Below are 24,050 nucleotides of genomic sequence, written 5' to 3'. Positions count from 1 at the left end.
TCCCTTTTCAAGTAAAAAGAATCACTTGATTCGCGCATAAGGAAGAACTAGTAGGTCTGATTTCCTCTTTGATGGAGGGTACGTAGGAGCAAGAGCCCCGCTTTTGTCGACCTCAAAAAATAAAAAGAAATAAAAGTTAAGGTAACACAATTTCCACAATTCTAAAAAATAGGCTGTTGTCCTTTGAGACAAACGTGAGAGGTGCTAATACCTTCCTCAAGCGTAAATACAACTCCCGAACTTGGAATTTTCATTTTGACCGGTTTCCTTCGGTTTTTCCGACGTTTTCCACAAATAAACGTTGGTGGCGACTCTGTGCGTCTTTCCTCCTTTGGAAAGCGCACCCATGAGGCTCGCCTTTGCTCGCCCGCACAGGGCACGTTGCGATAGTTGGCGACTCCACTGGGGACTTTTTTTGTGTGAGTTAGGCCTATTTTAAGGAATTGTGGATTTGTGAAACTTCGTGTGTGCATTTGTTGAACTGTGTAAAATGTGAATAATCGTTGTCTATTTCGCATTCTAAGCACCCACGGGTTTGAGTAAAAAAAGGGGCCCTGTACCCGGGTTCATGGGAATTTAAGGAATGGAGGTGAATCTATCATCATGCTAGGTCTCCGACTTGCTTGATAATAGTGAAACCTCGTCTAGAGCTTTCTCTCTTTATAATGTGTTGTCGCTGGTATTCCATACCGCCACAATATTATTATCTTGAGTGATGATACCTCTAGAGAACGGCCGTGTGTGTTATAAATTGTTGGGAAGTAGTTATTAGAGACACCTAGATATTATCCCATAGGTTCCCAAATAGGGGCAAAGAGAAAACACGCTCCGTGCCATTTGTTCTCATGCATCTTTTGATAAATTGCACTAGTTTATAGTTTTTTGCTAGTGGTGTTTTGTTTCTTTAGAGTAATACGTAACCTTTTTAATGCTACGTCGAGGCGCCATCATGCCCAAACATAGCATTAAAATTGGATCTATGCGATCTCGTATGTGTGAATTATCCCTTCGTGTTGTTTTCCTTCTGTTTCATGGATACGCATTGCATCATTCATGTCGGAGTCTTGTCCACCCCTTTTTTAGGTAAATGATGGGGACGAATCAAAACGGCAAAAGGTTTTATCAAGTCAAGGTTAAAAGTCTAGATGTCACTAGCCTCAAGGAATTGGGACGATTGATGGGACCTCTCCAAAGGCAAGCCTTCCGCAAAGTGTACGGGAAAATTCTAGATTTGACCGCAGCGGAGGTATTTACGGAAGCTGTCGTATCCCTCGCCCAATACTATGATCAGCCGTTGAGGTGTTTCACGTTTGGGGACTTCCAAATGGTACCAACTATTGAAGAGTTTGAGGAGATATTAGGATGCCCTCTTGGGGGGAGAAAACCGTATCTTTTCTCCGGCTTTCTTCCTTCCTTGAGCAAGATTGCAGCTGTGGTTGGAGATTCGGCAAAAGAGTTGGATTGCATGAAGCAAACTCGGAACGACGTAGTGGGCCTGCCTCGAAAATACTTGGAAGGTAAGGCAAGGGATATGGCAAGCCAAGAGAAGTGGGGCCCGTTTGCGGATATATTAGCTTTGTTGATTTTTGGAGTTGTCCTCTTTCCGAACGTGGACGGTTTGGTGGACTTAGCCACCATTGACGCCTTCCTCGCGTATCACCACAGCAAGGAGAGTCCAGTGGTGGCTATCTTGGCAGATTTGTTTGATACCTTTGATCGGAGATGTGAGAAAAACAGTGCACGGATTGTCTTTTGTTTACCCGCTCTCTGTGTGTGGTTGGTTTCACACCTATTCCAACAAGGCACAAGACACCCGTGTCCGCTTCAAAGCTATCGCTCATGCGCCGAAAAAGGAAGAGTCGATTGGGACCAACATTTGGCTGGGATAGGGGGCAGCGCAATCAATTGGTTTCCTCGTTGGAAGGAAGGCAAGGAAGGAGTTCTTTTCTCGTGTGGGGACTACCCTAATGTTCCATTGATAGGGACTAGGGGTTGTATTAATTATAATCCCGCACTCGCCATAAGACAGCTAGGGTATCCCATGAGGGGAACGCCAACCGAAGAAAGTCTCTCGCCTTTCCTTGTGAGGGGTCTAGGCGCGCAAAGTCTCAAGCCGATACAAAGAGTCCACAAGGCGTGGAGAAGTCCGTTGAAGAAAGACAAGGAGCTTAGAGGCATCCGAAATGTCGTCATCGGAGGTTATCATGGATGGCTAAGAATTCACACGCGAGGGTTAGATTGGCTCTACAAATTGAAAGTTATCGAGGAGGAGAACTTCGAAGCTCCGGAGGAAGATGAAGAAGTCCAAGCTCTCAAATTGGAGCTAGGGAAGGCAAGACTCGCCAAGGAGAAGTTCAAATCAGTTGCTACACACATCCGGAAAGAGTGCACCGAGTTACAAGAGGAAAACGCGGCCACTGCAAGAGCCCTTGAACAAGAAATCAAAAGGGCCCGCAAGGAGGAGTATGGTCGAGAGAAATTCTGAGGAGCATTGTGGGGTAGCAAAAATGAGCTCAAACTCCGAAGAGAGGAGAGAGATCGGTCACGGGTGCATGGCATGATATTAAAAGAAGAGTTAGTTGCTTGCGCAAGGTCCAAAAGGAGTTTGGCTCAACACTTGGAAGCCACGGAGCAAAGCATGCTAGCTATCATAGGGCAATACAAGGAAGAGTTGAACCAGTCTGTGGCCCATGAACAAAAGCTAGTGGAGTATTTTGCACAAGTGTACGCCGAAAAAGAAGCAAGAGGGAGGGTGATTGATGCATTGCATCAAGAAGCGACTATGTGGATGGATAGGTTCGCTTTGACCTTGAATGGAAGTCAAGACCTCCCGCGTCTATTAGCCAAAGCAAAAGCCATGGCCGAAGTGTGTACGGCCCCCGAGGAGATTCATGGGCTAATCAATTACTGTCAACACATGATAGATTTGATGGCCCATATAATTAGAAATCGTTAGGTTCTCTTGTAACACCTTTGTATAATCTTGGCTAGATGAAAGCTTTGTTCTTTTTATAAAATGAGAAGTTCTGGACTCATCACGTTACCTAAAAACCTTTGGGTGGATCCAAGTGCTCCGATCATTCATTTACATATTCATGTTTTGGTGGCATACTCACCTTTGTTTATTTCTTTAGGAATTTCATCATAACTAAGAAAACACCAAGGCACCCCTATAACACTCGATCCAGAAAAATGGATAATGAAGAGGGCGTGCAGGAATAGATGAAGGCCGATCTATCGGCCTTAAAAGATCAAATGGCTTCCATCTCGGAGGTCATGTTAAAACTCCAGAAAACTATAGAGGATAAAGCCACGGCAACCGCCTCCAATACAGTTAGTGAAGCGGAGCCGGTGCTGCAGTCCGCCTTAAATCCGGGCTGAGACAGAAACACGGCAGTGTTTGTTCAAAGGTATAGTCCGCAAGCTTACCCCTATGGCTTGCCTCTGGACTTCACTCCCCGCGCCGCCCCGGAAGATTTAAGCCAAACCCCTACTTTCGAGGGGCAACTCCCCCCTTATGACGACTATCCCGGGCAAGATGATGAGTAAGGAGATACCCATCTTAGCCCCCTGCTCCACCTCAAAGATCCATCCCCCCATGAACTACCCCAATCGAACATAGTCCGCCATATCCCGGCTTCACCCACACCCGTAAAAGAATCTGTTCCCTTCGTGGAAGATAAGGGAAAGATTGAGGTGCTTGAAGAGAGGTTAAGAGCAGTTGATGGCCTTGGCAATTACCCATTCTCGGATTTAGCGGATTTATGTCTCGTGCCCAATATCGTCATTCCTCCCAAGTTCAAAGTACCGGACTTTGATAAGTACAAAGGGACGACATGTCCGAAAGGGCATCTTCGGATGTATTGCCGAAAGATGGGGGCGTATTCTGCGGACGAAAAATTGTTGGTCCATTTCTTTCAAGACAGCTTGGCCGGGGCAGCTGTAGCATGGTATACCAATCTGGAAGCTTCCCAGATCCGATCATGGAAGGACTTGGCAACTGCCTTCATTAGGCAGTACCAGTACAATATGGATATGGCTCCCGATCGGAACCAGCTTCAGAGTATGACTAAGCGAGAGCATGAGTCCATTAAGGAATATGCCCAAAGGTGGAGAGGTCTTGCAGCCCAAGTCGTACCGCCAATGACGAAAAGGGAGATGATCACAATTATGGTAGATACGTTACCCATGTTCTACTATGAAAAGTTGATAGGCTACATGCCAGCTAACTTTGCGGATCTCGTCTTCGCCGGAGAAAGGATTGAATTTGGACTATGGAAAGGCAAGTTTGAATATGCTGCCAATATGGCCCCCAACAACAACAGAAGAGCCCCAGTAGTGGGCGCGAGGAAGAAGGAAGGAGACGCCCACGCGGTCACCACCGCCCCGACGCGGATGAAAGCACCCCAAAATATCCAAAGCTCATACCAGCCCAATCCCCCAAATTTTTTAATCCGAGCCGGGAATTCTCTCCCGACTCAAGTAAAAGGACCACCCGCAGCAGAAAGAGCGCCGACCCAACGCACAGCTCCAGCCGCTCCCCGGCCAGTTAATAATACAGCCCCGGGCGCGAGCTATAAATATGCACAGCACCCGCCCCCGAAAGATAACTTCTCCCCTATTCCCATGGCATACTCCGAGTTATGGCCTTCATTATTGGAGAATCATTTGGTGGTTGCCATACCCGGGAAGGTCTTCCAGCCACCCTACCCCAAGTGGTACGACCCGGGTGCCAAGTGTGTGTACCATAGTGGAGCTCCCGGACACAATATTGACTCCTGCATCCCATTTAAGTATAAAGTGCAGCACCTGATTAGTGCCGGCTGACTAGCGTTTCAGGAGGAAGGCCCAAATGTTAAAACCAACCTGCTAGCTAGTCATGGAGGGGCTAGCGTGAACGCCGTCGAAAAGGACGGGCCATCACAGGCAAAGAGGTTAGGAGAGGTGGTTACTTCTAGACGCTTCATCTATCAATCACTGCAAGCGGCGTGCATGGTCTCCCGAGGTGGAGACGAAAGGGATGAATGTTTGTTTCACCTCGGGGAGTCGCATGACATGGAAACCTGTCCCGTGGTGGAAGAATTGCTTCAGCGGCTCATGGATTACGGGCAACTTGAAGTGTCCATAGGAGAGAGGGAAAAACCACAAATTTGCATGCAGTCGGAAGAGAAGAAGGATCCTCTAACCCCCAAGGCCCTAGTGATATGTTTTACTAGGAAAGGGACTGGCTCCACACCCAAGCCAACACCATTTGCATATCAAAGTAATAAGGCCGTTCCGTGGAAGTATACCCCTCCCGCGTCCAGCGAAAGAGTTGCAACCGAAGTTGACTCCCTATCAGCTAAGGTAACCAACATTACCGGCCTTAGTGGCGTAACCCGCAGTGGTCAGGTGTTCGCTTCCCCTCACCCGGCAGAATTGCCCTCCAAAGGGAAAGCGCCCATGGTCCAAGAGCCCACAGACATAGCCACCCCCTTGAAAGAAGTAGATCCTTCAGTGGTAAGAGGGGCCGAAAAGAAAGAAGGACTTCAAGGAAAAACAGTGACTTTGGAAGAGGCCCATGAGTTCCTCCGCCTCATCCAGCAAAGCAAGTTTAAGGTAGTCGAGCAACTGAATAAAACTCCAGCAAGGATCTCTTTGCTTGAACTACTCATAAACTCCGAGCCTCATCGTGCGCTATTGATGAAGGTCCTTAACGATGCCCATGTAGCACATGATATCTCAGTGGAGGGTTTCGAAGGCATCGTTAATCATATAACCACCAACAATTATATCGCATTTGCGGAAGAAGAGATTCCCGTTGAGGGGAGAGGACACAACAAGGCTCTACATGTGCCGGTGAGATGTATGGACCACGTTGTCCCAAAGGTACTTATCGACAATGGATCGAGTTTAAATGTAATGTCGAAGACCACTTTGGAAAAGCTTCCTTTTAGTGCGTCACGTTTAAAACCGATCTCGATGGTGGTGCGAGCCTTTGATGGTACTCGGCGGGAAGTGGTGGGGGAAATCGACATTCCCATTCAGATAGGCCCCCACACTTGCAATGTGGTGTTTCAAGTAATGGATATAAATCCCGCCTATAGCTGCCTCTTGGGAAGACCTTGGATTCATGCCCTGGGAGTGGTCCCTTCAACGCTTCACCACAAATTGAAGTTCGCAGTGGATGGACTTTTAGTGATAGTGTCGGGTGAAGAGGATATGTTAGTGAGTTGCCCCTCCTCCGCACCGTACGTAGAAGCGGCAAAAGAATCATTGGAAACGGCTTTCCAATCCTTTTAGGTGGTGAGCTGCGCCTCAGTGGAACCAAGTCCGTCGCTACCTTCTCTCTCCAAAGTGGCCATAATGGTGGCGCGTGTTATGCTCAGGAACGGATTTGAGCCCGAAATGGGTCTAGGCAAGGACTGCCTCGGGAATGCTGACGTGGTCGATATCAAGGGAAATCCATACAAGTATGGATTAGGGTATGAACCCGGGATGCCGGGGAGGAGGAACGTGCCGTCAAGATTTCGGGCGGATAGGGTATGGCCCGGTCGTATTAGCCAGTGTTTCACCAGCGCTGGAATGGTGTCCGAGGAGGAGGTGGCCGCAATAGAAGAGGAGTTCCCTCAAGACCCACCAAGTTTTGTGCAACCATGCCACCCTGATTCCCAAGTGTGGAACTGGCGCGTGATAAGCCAGTCAGAAGTCTATACCGCTGATTCAATGTAATTAGAGCCTATAGATTTCCTTTCTCTTTTGTTTTGCGAAACCTACCTTATTAAATAAACAAAGAGATCTTGTTTCATCTGTTCTTGCGGCTCCACCTTTTCTCATATCATTTTGCATGTTTTTGTTTCTTTTGTCTTGTTTGGTATAGATATGAGGGTCGATTCTTTGAGGATCCTAACAACGAGGGTTTGACAATCAATTTCGATCGAGATATAAGCCAAACGATAAACGAGGGAGAGGAAGAGGACATCCTGTCGCCAGAGTTGGAGAGGTTGGTCGCTCAGGAAGAACGTGAAATGAAGCCTCACCAAGAAGAAACCGAATTAGTAAACTTGGGGACCACGGAGGAAAAGAAAGAAGTAAAGGTAGGAACCGGTATGACCGCGCCTATCCATCAAGGCTTGATAACCCTTCTTGAAGAGTATCAAGATGTCTTTGCGTGGTCATATCAAGACATGCCCGGTCTGGATTCTGACATTGTGCAGCATAAGTTGCCTTTGAATCCTGGGTCTTCCCCGGTTAAGCAAAAGTTACGAAGAATGAAACCCGAGATGTCTTTAAAAATTAAAGAAGAAGTAAGGAAGCAGTTCGATGCAGGTTTCTTAGCTGTGGCGCGGTACCCGGAGTGGGTGGCCAACATTGTCCCAGTCCCAAAAAAGGACGACAAGGTTCGAATGTGTGTAGACTATCGGGACTTGAACCGAGCCAGTCCTAAAGACAATTTTCCCCTGCCACACATTGATATATTGGTAGATAATACAACCAAATTCGCCCTTTTCTCATTTATGGATGGTTTCTTGGGGTATAATCAAATAAAGATGGCACCCGAGGATGTAGAGAAGACCACTTTCGTCACCCTATGGGGGACATTCTGCAATAAAGTGATGGCCTTCGGGCTGAAAAATGCTGGGCCAACCTATCAGCGTGCCATGGTGGCATTGTTCCATGATATGATGCATAACGAAATAGAGGTCTACGTAGATGACATGATTGCCAAGTCTCAGACTGAGGACGAACACCTTGTCAATCTGCGTAAGCTGTTTGGAAGGTTGCGGAAATACCAATTAAAACTAAACCCAACCAAGTGCACCTTTGGGGTGAAGTCGGGGAAGCTGTTAGGATTTATCGTAAGTCAGAAAGGGATAGAGATAGATCCCGAGAAAGTGAAGGCCATCCTTGAAATGCCGGAACCACGCACGGAGAAGTAGGTTCGGGGGTTTTTGGGCAGGTTGAATTATATCGCAAGATTTATCTCGCAACTCACCCCTACCTGTGAGGCCATTTTTAAGCTATTACGTAAGAACCAGGCGGTCCTGTGGAACAGTGACTGCCAAGAGGCCTTCGAGAAGATCAAACAGAGTCTCGCAAATCCCCCGGTGCTCATGCCACCTGTAACAGGAAGACCTCTTTTCCTGTACATGACCGTGTTGGACGAGTCTATGGGGTGCGTGTTGGGTCAGCATAATGATTCTGGGAAAAAGGAGCAAGCCATTTACTATCTGAGCAAGAAGTTTACCGCATGTGAGATGAATTACTCAATGCTGGAAAGGGCGTGTTGTGCTCTGGTATGGGCATCACATCGGCTTAGGAAGTATATGCTCAGCCATACCACGTGGCTTATTGCCAAAATGGATCCCGTGAAATACATCTTTGAAAAACCGGCCGTCATGGGACGAATCGCTAGGTGGCAGGTATTATTATCTGAATTCGATATTGTTTACGTCACCCAAAAAGCGGTAAAGGGAAGTGCCTTAGCAGATTATTTGGCCCAGCAACCCCTCCAGGATTATCGGCCGATGCACCCCGAGTTCCCAGATGAAGATATCATGGCTCTGTTTGAAGAGAAGCGGACGCACGAGGACATAGACAAATGGATTGTTTGCTTCGATGGGGCATCTAATGCTTTGGGCCTCGGAGTAGGGGCAGTCCTTGTATCCCCGGATGATCAGTGTATTCCATTCACGGCTAGGCTAGGTTTTGATTGTACCAACAATATGGCCGAGTACGAAGCATGCGCCCTCGGGGTTCAGGCGGCCATTGATTTTGATGTAAAACTACTCAAGGTGTATGGAGACTCAGCTTTGGTGATACGCCAGTTGAAAGGAGAATGGGAAACTAGGGATCCAAAGTTGATACCCTATCAAACTCACATCTTGAGGTTAGCCAAGTACTTTGACGACATTTCCTTCCACCACATACCTCGGGAAGAGAATCAAATGGCTGATGCATTAGCCACCCTGGCATCCATGTTTCAACTTGCCCCACACGGGGATCTGCTGTACATCAAATTCAAATCTCAAGGTAGGCCGACATATTGTTATGAAATAGAGGAAGAGCGAGATGGGAAACCGTGGTATTTCGACATCAAGCAGTATGTCGAGAACAAAGAATACCCACCAGGGATTTCTGACAATGACAAAAGGACGTTGAGGAGATTGGCTACTGATTTCTTTGTAAGCGGTACCATCCTATACAAATGAAACCACGACATGACCCTCTTACGATGCGTAGATGCCAAAGAGGCGAACTTCATGATTGAGGAGATCCACGAGGGTTCCTTTGGGGCACATGCCAATGGGCATGCTATGGCCAAAAAAATCCTTAGGGCCGATTACTATTGGCTCACCATGGAAAGCGATTGTTGCGCTCATGTAAGGAAATGTCATAAATGTCAGGTATACGCAGACAATGTCAATGTTCCGCCACATCCTCTAAAAGTTATGTCCGCCCCTTGGCCTTTTTCCATGTGGGGAATAGATGTCATTGAGGCCATCGAACCCAAAGCATCGAATGGTCACCGCTTCATTCTTGTGGCGATAGATTACTTCACCAAATGGGTCGAAGCAGCTTCTTATACTAATGTCACAAGGAATGTGGTAGTTAGATTCATAAAGAAGGAGCTGATTTGTCGATATGGACTCCCCAGGAAGATCATTACTGAAAATGGTACCAATCTGAACAATAAGATGATGCAGGAAATGTGCGAGGACTTCAAGATCCAGCATCATAACTCTACCCCTTATCGGCCAAAGATGAATGGGGCTGTAGAGGCTGCGAATAAGAATATTAAGAAGATTGTTCAAAAGATGACAGTGTCATACAAAGATTGGCATGAGATGTTGCCTTTCGCCCTGCATGAATACAGAACCTCGGTGCAAACTTCTACTGGGGCAACGCCGTATTCCTTGGTTTATGGGATGGAGGCGGTACTCCCATTTGAGGTAGAAGTTCCTTCTCAGAGGATAATAGCAGAATCCGGCCTAGAAGAGTCGGAATGGGCTCAAGCACGCTGCGACCAACTCAACCTCATTGAAGGTAAGCGTTTGACAGCCATGAGCCATGGGCGTCTGTATCAACGAAGAGTAAAGAACGCATTCGACAAGAAGGTACGTTCGCGCAAGTTCAACGAGGGGGACCTCGTGCTGAAAAAGATGTCCCACGCTGTTAAGGATAGTCGAGGCAAGTGGGCCCCGAATTATGAAGGACCTTTCGTGGTGAAAAGAGCTTTTTCTTGGGGTTCTCTGATACTCACCAACATGGATGGCGAGGAGCTGCCCTCGCCCGTGAACTCTGATGTAGTTAAACGATATTACGCTTGAAGTCTGGGGCAATCAAGAGGACCGCTGCATGTTTTTATTTCCAAGTTTTTCTCGTTCTTCTTGGTTTCCTCTAGGGATTCCCATCCACTGTATTTGTCTCGCTTCTTTGAAAAGAAAAGATGGGCGAGGTTTCAGTCCTCCCTTTGGTTTCAAACCTTGTGTTTTAGATTTATTATAACTAGAGCCCTCTTCGCTCGGTGTATGCGGTGCCCCAAACGCTTATCTAAAATTGAATCTAACCAGCCTTCACTAAGAAAGTTATCACATAAGGAACATTCATACATGCACATACACATGCATATTAGGTAAATAACAGGGGCAGTTCCTTCTTAGGTCACGGCTAGAAGTCAAGACAAGTCAATGGCAGAAATCGACCAAGGTAAGACGATGACCGGTCACGATTGGCCGCATATTGTTTGTCTCCTACTTGCAGGTACTTAGGAAGGGAGGCGAATGGAGGATAGGATTGCGACCGACCAATCGTCACCCATTCTCGGCGTTGGGTCAGCAGAGAACGTCGCTGCAAGGCAGCCCAGTATCCTTTGAATTCACAGTATTTTAATACTATTGTTTGTTTTTTAGTAATCAACGCCTAATTCTAACTTAAGTAGGTTCAAGTAGGCAAAACGCTAACCAATAAGAGGGAGGGGGGCGCGTGGTTAATGCACCCTTAAAAAAAAAAAGTACAGGTTAGCTCGCCTGGGCGAGCTGAGCTTGCCTGGGCGAGCAACCCTTGCACTCAAAATATAAAAATGAGGGAGGGGAACGTTTTTGTATCCAAAAACTTCCCCCCCCCCCTTCATTCAAAAGAGTGGACTCGCGAAGGCTTGTGGTTTTTGCTCCCCTAAGCCACTTTTGGGTGCATTTTGCTTTCATTTTTGGTGTTTCTACTCACTCCGACAAGTAAGTATTCAATCCTTGAGTTTTTTTAGCTTCCCATTGATGTGTTTTCTTCATCTTTTGGTGCTCTAAATTGTGAGAATGTGCTTATATTTGTGAGACAGTTTTGGGTTGCTTTGATGCTGGTTTTCTTGAGTTGAGGATTTGAATGAGAAGGCCTTAGGCCTATGTTGTATTCTGAAGCAATGGGGCATGCCACATTGCTCCTATTCTCTTGCAATTTATGTCCCAATGTGCGCCCACCGAGTGTTCGGTGAAATGCCCCAATGATATATGGGTATGATTTTGCAAAATTGGAATGTTGGGACTGTTATATATATATAGAGACAGCATAGGAGAGTCAAAATAGGTGCCCAAATGCAATTTCAAGTTTAGGAACCCAAACTTTTTAGCTTCAATGCAAGAAGACAAACTCATGGCTAGGAATCCAAAATTTGGTTTTAGAATTAGAAAACCATGATAATTAAGACTTGCTTGTGAGAGTTTTTATTTGAATTTGGGCTGCCCCATGTTTGATACTTTGCGCCTAGGTAACGTGGGAAATGCTTTTCAATGGTACGTAGATATATGTGAAAATATAAGAGGCATGGGATTCCTTGCCGAGTGTGAATGATTATCTTCCTAAACGAATGTATGATAGTAGGGGATTCCCTTTTGAATGCAAGTGTGTGCATAATGTAAATAGCTTGCCATAATGAATAAATGTGAGTGAAACAATAAAAATTTGTATGATATATATTTCAAACATATGTAGGTAGTTTGTAAATAGCAAATGTTTAGGATATAAATTAAGTGTGAGTTTTGACGCAATGCCTTAGGCGTGAGAATGCATGTTCTTTTCAAATGCATATATGCACGACAATTAAAATGTGGTGGATGGCCCCTATGTTGATATAAATGGTAGAATGTTCCACACATACGTGTTTCAGTTGTTTTTGGGTGAGGGGTCAGTTCATTCTAAAATCAGAGAGATTAGCATGACATTTTTTGCGTTAAGATAAGCATTATCTTGTAAAACTAACTTCCAAATGTTTGTTCTTGCAGGAAATGGCCCCGAGGAAACTTTCCTCAAAGAGATCCAGGAAGGATAAAGCGGCCGAAGGAACTAGTTCAGCCCCCGAGTATGATAGTCACCGCTTTAGGAGCGCTGAACACCAGCAGCGCTTCGAGGCCATCAAGGGATGGTCATTTCTCCGGGAGCGACGCGTCCAGCTCAAGGACGACGAGTATACCGATTTCCAGGAGGAGATAGTTCGCCAGCGGTGGGCATCACTGGTTACCCCCATGGCCAAGTTCGATCCAGACATAGTCCTCGAATTTTATGCCAATGCTTGGCCTACAGAGGAGGGCGTGCGAGATATGAGGTCCTGGGTGAGGGGTCAGTGGATCCCGTTTAATGCAGATGCTATCAGCCAGTTCCTGGGATATCCTTTAATGCTGGAAGAGGGTCAGGAGTGCGAGTATTGCCAGAGGAGGAACCGGTCCGATGGGTTCGATGAGAAGGCCATCGCCCATTTGCTACGTATACCGGGGCATGATTTTGCCCGGGCTGCTGCCGGGAGACGGGTGCGGATCATGCGCACCAACATGACCACCCTGACTCAGATATGGATGACTTTGCTGCTCAGCAACATCCAGCCCAGCGATCATAATTCCGACCTCCCCCTGCCGAAGTATCAGCTGGTGTATGCCATCCTGACACGGATGAGCATTCACGTGGCTCAGTTAATCGCTGATGCCATCTATCTATTTGCAGGTATGGCGCTTACCAGGCACCCTCTAGACCCGGATAAGTCCAACCGGGCCCTGGGATTTCCCGCCTTGATCACAGGACTCTGCCAGTCGTCCGGAGTCCCGGTCCCACCTAGCAAGGTGATTCGGCCGCCCATCACCCGAGCTTTTATTGAGAAGTATTGCACACAGAGACAGGCCCAGGGGGATGCTCCGCAGGCCGCAGACGGGCCGCCACCTCATCAGGCTGGTCCAGCCGGATCATTTGATACGGAGCAGTATTTGCGGCATTTGGTTCGCCAGCAGGCGGCCAACCACTGGGCTCATGTACAGACCCATGATTGTCTTTACCAGTTGAGCCTCATCCTGCAGAGCCAGGGTTTTACTTCTTTTCCGTGCCCTACTTCGGACCAGTTCAGGGCAGAGGTCGCATGGCCTGGAGATTGGCCTGAGGCCCGGGCAGGAGAGGCGCCAGCAGAGGCACCAGCAAAGGCTCCTAACGAGGCAGATGAGGCCCGCGAGGACGAGGAGATGACCGATTTACTTGATTTCTTAGGAGGAAGCGGGGCCACATGATTGGGAGATCCTTTGATCCATATTTCTTTTTGTTTCTATTTTTCCTGTTATATATTTTTGTTTGACTAAGGGACTAACGTTTGTTTCATGTTTTGACTTTTGTTTTGTACATACATATCATTTGATTTGTTACGTCGGTACTTGTTTCGTTGTTGTTAATAATGTTTGTTGAAATTCCGGAACCGTGTAGAGTTTTTCATTTAGGAACGTCATCCTAAAAAATAAAATGAACCAAAAATCCTAATAAAAAGAGAGAAGCGTTGTGAATAAAAGTCATGTTCGTAAAGAAAAGAAAAGGTTTTTATTTATATATATGTGTAAAAGGAAAGTGTGTATAAAAGGATTCTTGTGTGTGTGAGCAACGAGTGTATATGAAGAAACTTTTGTATGAACCATAAGTGTGTGTTGAGAAAAATGGAAAATCTTTGAATGTAAATAGGGTTTTTATATAGGCCGTGTGACGTAAAGAGATAGAGTTCTAATGCGTGTACAGAAAAAGTTTGTCATGTATAAGAATGTAGATGTAAAAAGAAAATTTTTCCTCATAAAGGACCACAGGTGTATAATTTTAGTGAATATATATAAAAATAAAACAAAAAAGAAAAAAGAAAGAAAGACCGCGAAGGTCGACATGTTATAGTTAAGAAGTATAAATCATTCGTAAAGAGCAAACGTATCTTCTGGAAACAAGGGACTGATGCTAAGAGTTTATTTTCCGGATTGAACCGAGATAAGGATGGATGAATTCATTGAACTGATGAAAGAACATAACTTGGAAACGTTGGGTCTGTCTGTGTAAATTCCCCAACCATAGTATCACAAAGCCATAAACGGGATGCTTGAGGGCCCACCTGGCTGTAGCCATGACTAATTTTGCACATTGTTTTCAAATCATCATTGTCACGCGTGCCTTATGGAATAATATGGAAGTTCGGCCCGAAATCGACACCTTGACACCCAAATTTGTTTCGCCCCAGATATCAAGATTGGGGTTCCCACGATAAAAGACCCCATTGAGACAACCTTAGACCTTTTTGAACCTTGGCCTATAAAAAAGGAATCCTCATCCTTCCCCCCGAAGCAAAGGACAGCGGAATCTCCTCAAGGGAGAGCAAATAGAATGCTAAAACCCGATTTCCCAAAGAAAGGGATGGGGAAGGAAAAGTGAAAAGAAGGAAAAGGAAGAAATGGAAAGAAAGAAAAAAGAAAAAAGAGATGAAAATAAAGAAAAGGAAGAAATGGAAAGAAAGAAAAAGAAAAAAGAGATGAAAATAAAGAAAAGAACAAAAGGAAGGAAAGAAGGATTCCCGATCAAAGATCAAAAAGAAGTGAAAAGGGAAAAGAAGCAATTCTCGATCAAGGAAAGAAGAGGACAAAAATTCTTCAAGCCAGATTGCCACTCAAAATCATTCTCGACTGGCAATATCCCATCCCACATGAACAAAGAGGAAAAGACCGAAACACCCAGCTTCCTCTCCAAAAACACTAACCTCGAGAAAATCCTATTGGTCCGTGATCGTACGTTTGATCTTTGATTCGATAGGAAGTCGTGTGCAAAATAGAGTCATGGTGCAGTTATGGTTTGGGAATAGGATAAAACACTTGCCTGTGTCAGTTTTATACACTATGAGTGATTTAGTTTCAGCTTAGCCCGATGTTTCCCCTGCATGTTCATTTAAAAGCTAAAAGTTGACATCCTGCCCTTCATTCTCGGTTACAAGGAAGATTACCCTTGGCACAAGTATATTGTTTCTCTAAGATATGGTGCTCTCGCAAATGATTTATTTTTCTTTGCAAAAAGCATGTTTTCCTTTTAGGTGGAAAAACCCGGTGGACCGTTCGGTCCTACCAACCCTTTTTCGGAGCCCCATGAATTGCGTTTTCGTTCATGCGTCCTCCACCCACGACTTTGGAGCCATGCGTAGTGATTGCTTAGTGCAATAATCCATTCTCAATCTTTTTTCGGAGCCCCATGAATTGCGTTTTTGTTCATGCATCCTCCACCCACGAGTTTGGAGCCATGCGTAGTGATTGCTTAGTGCAATTCTCCATTCTCAATCTTTTTTCGGAGCCCCATGAATTGCGTTTTCGTTCATGCGTCCTCCACCCACGAGTTTGGAGCCATGCGTAGTGATTGCTTAGTGCAATTCTCCATTCTCAATCTTTTTTCGGAGCCCCATGAATTGCGTTTTCGTTCATGCGTCCTCCACCCACGAGTTTGGAGCCATGCGTAGTGATTGCTTAGTGCAATTCTCCATTCTCAATCTTTTTTTTGGAGCCCCATGAATTGCGTTTTCGTCCATGCGTCCTCCACCCACGAGTTTAGAACTATGCTTCATGATTGACTAGTGAGGACCCTCTAGTGCGATCCTCCATTCTCCAGAGTTTTTCATCGTCAAGGGCGGATCCTCTTGACTGGGAAATGTGTTCTTTGTTTATTTTCCCGATTGGTTCTTTTCCCAAATGTGTATATGTATATTATTTATTTATTGTTCTTGTTGTTGTTTGTATTTTGTTTTGTGTTGTGCAGAAAAAAGAAGAAGGAGTAGAGACGAGAATTATCATGGACTAATCACGGAAATGGCAAGACGGACGAAATCTTTGTCTTATCTTTGCTTTCCTCTTATCTCCGATAAAAGGTAAGTAAAGAGGGGCAACTGTCATACCCTAATTTTGTCTAGGGATTATTGCTTGATGACATGCAACCTTTGGTTAGCCGCTTTGAGATACTTGGCGTCCTTTGTTGCACAATAAATGAAGTCCCGAGACGTGTCAGAAATCAAAAGGAAGCGGGCTTGCGCGATCCGTGAAATTCCGTAATGTGGTGGAAATCGAAAGGAGGTGTTTTTCGCAATCCGTGAGTTTTCGTAACTTCTTCGAAAGATAAAAAAGAGTAAATACCTAATCCGTGAAGATTCATAACCTTGTGGAAGGAAAATAAGTATCGTTACGAAATTCGTGAAGTTTCGTAACGTTACGAAAAAAGAATTACCAAAAAAAGTAGAAGGGGGGTTCATTTAGTAAAAAGGGGGGTACAAATAGCAATCTGGCCCACTTGGGCCTTCCAGATTCTTCCTCCAGAAGGCTGTTGCTTCTGGAGGAAGCAACCTTACTCGCATGGGCGAGCTGGGTGGCAAGCTCCTCCCCTATTTTGCTATAAATAGAGGGAGGAGTGAAGAAGAAAGGGGTTCAGCCTTCTTGGCACTTCTTATTCTCTCGAAATTGCTGAGGAAAATTATTTCCGTGAAGAAAATCCAAGCCGAGGCGCTTCCGTAACATTTCTGTAACGTTTCCGTGAGTAATTACGCGAAGATTCTCGACCGTTCTTCAACATTCATCGTTCTTGACCTTAAACCGAGCTTTTTAATTCATTCTATGTACCCGTGGTGGTCCAGATTTTGTTTCATGTATTTTTATTCTCGTTTTCATTCGCTTTTTATACCCCCTTTTGACGTGCTTAAGTCATTTATTTAAGTCATTTCTCGTCTAATCTAAAAATAAAATAAATTTCCACCGATCGTTTGAATTGTATCATCCGTTAATTTCGGTTAAAATGAATTCCGACCGTTCGGTCGTGCCGTAACCACGTTGGAAATCAAAAAAGAGGTAAAATAATAATAGAATAATCAAAAAATACCTTTTAGTAAAATAAAGCGAAAAAATCAATCGGACGTTTTCTCTTTGGGATTTCCCATTCTTAATTGAATTGACTAATAACTAAAGTGAAACTAAGGCTAAAATCAATTCGCCTAGTCAAGCTCGTCCACAAAAATAGGGTTTTGAAAGTTTATCATTTCAGTTTCTTACCAAGTAAAATGGATCATTTTTAAGGTCCAACGCCTTAAAATGATCGCTTTTCAAGTAAAAAGAATCACTTGATTCGCGCATAAGGAAGAACTACGTAGGTCTGATTTCCTCTTTGATGGAGGGTATGTAGGAGCAAGAGCCCCGCTTTTGTCGACCTCAAAAAATAAAAAGAAATAAAGTTAAGGTAACACAATTTCCACAATTCTAAAAAATAGGCTGTTGTCCTTTGAGACAAACGTGAGAGGTGCTAATACCTTCCTCAAGCGTAAATACAACTCCCGAACTTAGAATTTTCATTTTGACCGGTTTCCATCAGTTTTTCCGAAATTTTCCACAAATAAACGTTGGTGGCGACTCTGTGCATCTTTCCTCCTTTGGAAAGCGCACTCGTGAGCCTCTACTTCGCTCGCCCGCGCAGGGCACGTTTCGACAGGCTCCGAAAAAGGTGGAGAATGGAGAATTGGCGAACAGCGCTACGCATAACTTCGCGGGGCTCCAGACTCGAAGGTGGAGGATGCATGAACAACGCTAGGCAATAACATTCATGGGGCTCCGAAAAAGGTGGAGAATGGAGAATTGGCGAACAGCGCTACGCATAACTTCGCGGGGCTTCAGACTCGAAGGTGGAGGATGCATGAACAGCGCTAGGCAATAACATTCATGGGGCTCCGAAAAAGGTGGAGAATGGAGAATTGGCGAACAGCGCTACGCATAACTTCGCGGGGCTCCAGACTCGAAGGTGGAGGATGCATGAACAGCGTTAGGCAATAACATTCATGGGGCTTCGAAAAAAGTGGAGAATGGAGAATTGGCGAACAGCGCTATGCATAACTTCGCAGGGCTCCAGACTCGAAGGTGGAGGATGCATGAACAGTGCTAGGCAATAACATTCTTGGGGCTCCGAAAGAAGTTTGTTGGCAGGACCGAACGGTCCACCGGGTTTTTCCACCTAAAAGGCAAACATGCTTTTTGCAAAGAAAAATAAATCATTCGCGAGAGCACCATATCTTAGAGAAACAATATACTTGTGCCAAGGGTAATCTTCCTTGTGACCGAAAATGAAGGGCAGGATGTCAACATTTAGCTTTTAAATGAACATGCAGGGGCAACATCGGGCTAAGCTGAAAATAAATCACTCACAGTGTATAAAGACTCACGCAGGCAAGTGTTTCATCCTATTCCCAAACCATAACTGCACCATGACTTTATTTTGCACACAATTTCCTATCGAATCAAAGATCAAACGTACAATCACGGACCAATAGGATTTCCTTGAGGGTAGTGTTTTTGGAGAGAAAGCTGAGTGTTTTGGTCTTTTCCTCTTTGTTCATGTGGGGTGGGATATCGCCAGTCGAGAATGACTTTGAATGGAAATTTGAAAGGAATAGACACCAAAAATGGGTTTTCTTTTGCCAACAGTCACTTATCTTGCTGAGAAATTATCTAATCTGAAGATTTTCCATTCCCTTTCTTTCATTGATCCAGAATTATTTTGTTTGCCTCCGCTCTTTTCCATTTTCACTTCCCTTCGACCTTCGACCGGGAATCCTTCCTTTTCTTTCTTTTTTATTGTTCTTTTCTTTATTTTCATCTTTTTCTTTTTCTTTCTTTCCATTTATTCCTTTTCTTTCTTTTCACTTCTCCTTCCCCATCCCTTTCTTTGGGAAATCGGGTTTTAGCATTCTATTCGCTCTCCCTTGAGGAGATTCCGCTGTCCTTTGCTTCGGGGGAAAGAATGAGGATTCTTTTGATAGGTCAAGTTTCAAAAAGTCTAAGGTTGTGTTTCAATGGGGTCTTTTATCATGGGAACCCAATCTTGATATCTGGGGCACAACAAATTTGGGTGTCAAGGTGTCGGTCCCGGGCCGAACTTCCATATTATTCCACAAGGCACGCGTGACAATGATGATTTGAAAACAACGTGCAAAATTAGTCATGGCTACAGCCAGGTGGGCACTCAAGCATCCCGTTTATGGCATTGTGATACTACGGTCGGGAATTTACACAAACAGACCCAACATTTCCCAATTATGTTCTTTCATCAGTTCAACGAATTCATCCATTCTTATCTCGGTTTATTCCGGAAAATAAACTCTTAGCATCAGTCCCTTGTTTTCAAAAGATACGTTTGCTCTTTACGAATGATTTATACTTCTTAACTATAACATGTCGACCTTCGCGGTCTTTCTTTCTTTTTCCTTTTTGTTTCATTTTTATATATTCACAAAATTATACACCTATAGTCCTCTATGAAGAAGTTTTCTTTGTATATCTACACTCTTATATATGACAAACTTTTTCTGTATATGCATTGGAACTCTCTCTCTTTACGTCACACGGTCTATATACAAACCCTATTTACATTCAAAGATTTTTTCATTTTTCCCAACACACGCTTATGGTTCATACAAAAATTTCTTTATATACACTTGTTGCTCACACACACAAGAATTCCTTTATACGTATTTTATATAAAAACCCTTCTATGCACATTTTCCTTTTTCTTTATATACGCAGACATTTTATTCACCACACTTCTTTCCTTTTTTATCATGATTTTGGTTCGTTTTATTTTTAGGACGACGCTCCTAAAAACTGAAAAAAATTCTACGCGATTCCGAAATTTCTACAAACACTATTGACAACAACGAAACAAGTACTGATGTAACGACTCAAATGATATGTATGTACAAAACAAAGGTCAATCAACATGAAACAAACGTTAGTCCCTTAGTCAAACAAAAATAAGATGATATGTAACAGGAAAAAAATGGAAACAAAAAGAAATATGGATCAAGGGATCTCACAATCATGTGGCTTCGCTCCCTCCTAAGAAATCAAGTAAATCGGTCATCTCCTCGTCCTCGCGGGCCTCATCTGCCTCGTCGGGAGCCTCTGCTGGTGCCTCTCCTGCCCGGGCCTCAGGCCAATCTCCGGGCCATGCGACCTCTGCCCTGAACTGATCCAGAGTAGGGCACGGAAAAGAAGTAAAACCCTGGCTCTGCAGGCTGAGGCTCAACTGGTAAAGACAATCATGGGTCTGTACATGCGCTCGGTGGTTGGCCACCTGCTGGCGAACCAAATGCCGCAAATACTGCTCCGTATCAAATGATCCAGCTGGGCTGGCCTGATGAGGTGGCGGCGCGTCTGTGGCCTGCGGAGCATCCCCCTGGGCCTGTCTTTGCGTGCAATATTTCTCAATAAAATCTCGGGTGATGGGCGGCCGAATCAACTTGCTAGGTGCGATGGGGACACCGAACGACTGGCAGAGTCCTGTGATCAAAGCGGGAAATCCCAGGGCCCTGTTGGACTTATCCGGGTCCAGAGGGTGCTTGGGAGGAGCCATACCTGCAAATAGATAGATGGCATCAGCGATTAACTGAGCCACGTGAATGCTCATCCGTGTCAGGATGGCGTACACCAGCTGACACTTCGGCAGGGGGAGGTCGAAATTATGATCGCTGGGCTGGATGTTGCTGAGCAGCAAAGTCATCCAGATCTGAGTCAGGGTGGTCATGTTGGTGCGCATGATCCGCACCCGTCTTCCAGCAGCAGTCCGGGCAAAATCCTGCCCCGATATACATAGCAACTGGGCGATGGCCTCCTCATCAAATCCGTCGAACCGGTTCCTCCTCTGGCCATACTCACATTCCTGGCCCTCCTCTAGCACTAAAGGGTATCCCAGGAACTGGCTGAGAGCCTCCACATCGAACGAAATCCACTGACCCCTCACCTAGGATCGCATATCTCGCACGTCCTCCTCTATAGGCCAAGCATTCGCATAAAACTTGAGGACTACGTCTGGGTCGAACTTGGCCATGGGGGTAACCAGTGATGTCCACCGCCGGCGAACTATCTCCTCCTGGAAGTCGGTATACTCGTCGTCCCTGAGCTGGACGCGTCGCTCCCGGAGAAATGACCATCCCTTGATGGCCTCGAAGCGCTGCTGGTGTTCAGCACTCCTAAAACGGTGGCTGTCATATTCGGGAGCGGAACTGGTTCCTTCAGCCGCTTTATCCTTCCTAGATCTCTTTGAGGCAAGCTTCCTCGGGGCCATTTCCTGCGAGAACAAATATTTAGAAGTCAGTTTTACAAGATAAAGCTTATCTTAACGCAAAAATGTCATGCTAATCCCTCTGATTTTAGAACGAACTCATGTAATCTATTTATGCACACGCGTACGTGTGGAATATCCTACCATTTATATCAACATAGAGGCCATCCAACACATTCTAATTTTCACACACATATATGCTTTTGAAAAGAACATACATTCTCACGCTCAAGGCATTGCGTCAAAATTCACACCTAATTTATATCCTAAACATTTTGCTATTACAAACTACCTACATATATTTGAAATATATATCATACAAATTTTTATTGTTTCTCTCACATTTATTTATATGCATATTGGAAAGCTAATTACATCCTGCACACACTTGCATTCAAAAGGGAATTCCATGCTATCATACATTCATTTAGGAAAATAATCATTCACACTTGGCAAGGAATTTCATGCCCCTTATATTTACACATATATCTACATACCAATGAAAAGCATTTCCCATGTTACTTAGGTGCAAAGTATCAATCATGGGGCAGCCCAAATTCGAGTAAAAACTCTCACAAGCAAGTCCTAATTTTCATGCTTTTCTAACTCTAAAACCAAATTTTGGATTCCTAGCCATGAGTATGTCTTCTCGCATTGAAGCTAAAAAGTTTGGGTTCCTAAGCTTGAAATTGCATTTGGGCATCTATTTTGAATCTCCTATGCTGTCTCTACATACATAAAATAGTCCCACCATCCCAATTTTGCAAAACCATATTCATATATCATTGGGGCATTTCACTGAGCACTTGGTGGGCGCACATTTGGACATAAATTGCAAGAGAATGGGGGCAATGTGGCATGCCCCATTGCTTCAGAATACAACATAGGCCTAAGGCCTTCTCATTCAAATCCTCAACTCAAGAAATCAAGCATAAAAATAAACCAAAACTGCCCCACAAATATAAGCATGTTCTCACAATTTAAAGCAACAAAAGATGAAGAAAGTACTCCAATGGGAAGCAAAAAACTTAAGGATTGAATACTTACTTGTTGGAGTGAGTAGAAACACCAAAAATGAAAGCAAAATGCAACCAAAAGTGGCTTAGGGGAGCAAAAACCGAAGCCTTCGTGAGTTCTCTCTTTTGAATGAGGGAGGGGGAAGTTTTTGGATACAAAAACGTTCCCCTCCCTCATTTTTTATATTTTGAATGCAGGGGTTGCTCGCCCAGGCGAGCTAACCTACCAATTTTATTTATTTATTTATTTATTTTTAAGGATACATTAACCATGCCTCCCCCCCTTATGGATAAGCGTTTTGCCTACTTGAACCTACTTAAGTTAGAATTAGGCATCGATTACTTATTTAAAAACAAACAATAGTAGTAAAATACTACGAATTCAAAGGATACTGGGCTGCCTTGCAGCGACGTTCTCCGCTGGCCCAGAGCCGGGAAGGGGTGACGATTGGTCGGTCGTGACCCTATCCTCCATTTGCCTCCATCCCTAAGTACCTGCAAGTAGGAGACAAACAATATGCGGCCAATCATGACCGGTCATCGTCTTACCTTGGTTGATTTCTGCCATTGACTTGTCTTGACTTCTGACCATGGCCTGAGACGATTCTGCTCCTTGCTATCCCAAGATATGCATGTGCATGTGCATGTATGAATGTTTCTAATGCGATGATTTTTTTAGTGAAGGCTGGTTAGATTTAATCTTAAATAAGCGTTTGGGGCACCCCATAAACCGAGCGAAGAGGGCTCAGGTTATAACAAGTTAAAACACAAGGATTGAAACCAAAGGGAGGACTGAAACCTTGCCTATCTTTTCTTTTCAAAGAAACGAGACAAATACAGTGAACGGGAATCCCTAGAGGAAACCAAGAAGAACGAGAAAAACTCAGAAATAAAAACATGCAACGGTCCTCTCGATTGCCCCAGACTTCAAGCGTAATATCGTTTAACTACATCGGAATTCACGGGCGAGGGCAGCTCCTCGCCATCCATATGGGTGAGTATCAGAGCACCCCCAGAAAAAGCTTTTTTCACCACGAAAGGTACTTCATAATTCGAGGCCCACTTGCCTCGATTATCCTTAACAGCGTGGGACATCTTCTTCAGCACGAGGTCCACCTCGTTGAACTTGATTATCCTTAATTCGTACCTTCTTGTCGAATGCGTTCTTTATCCTTCGTTGATACAGACGCCCATGGCTCATGGCTGCCAAACGTTTACCTTCAATAAGGTTAAGTTGGTCGTAGTGTGCTTGAGCTCATTCTGACTCTTCTAGGCCTGATTCCGCTATTATCCTCTAAGAAGGAACCTCCACCTCAAATGGGAGTACTGCTTCCATCCCATAAACCAAAGAATACGGCGTTGCCCAGTAGAAGTTCGTACCGAGGTTCTATATCCGTGCAGGGCAAAAGGCAACATCTCATGCCAATCTTTCTATGACACTGTCATCTTCTGAACAATCTTCTTAATATTTTTATTCGCAGCCTCTACAGCCCCATTCATCTTCGGCCGATAAGGGGTGGAGTTATGATGCTGGATCTTGAAATCCTCGCACATTTCCTGCATCATCTTGTTGTTCAAATTGGTGCCATTGTCAGTAATGATTTTCCTAGGGAATCAGTATCGACAAATCAGCTCCCTCTTGATGAATCTGACTAC

Source organism: Glycine soja, chromosome 5, assembly GCF_004193775.1.
Source record: "Glycine soja cultivar W05 chromosome 5, ASM419377v2, whole genome shotgun sequence".
NCBI lineage: Eukaryota > Viridiplantae > Streptophyta > Magnoliopsida > Fabales > Fabaceae > Glycine > Glycine soja.
This window is presented reverse-complemented; position numbering follows the sequence as displayed.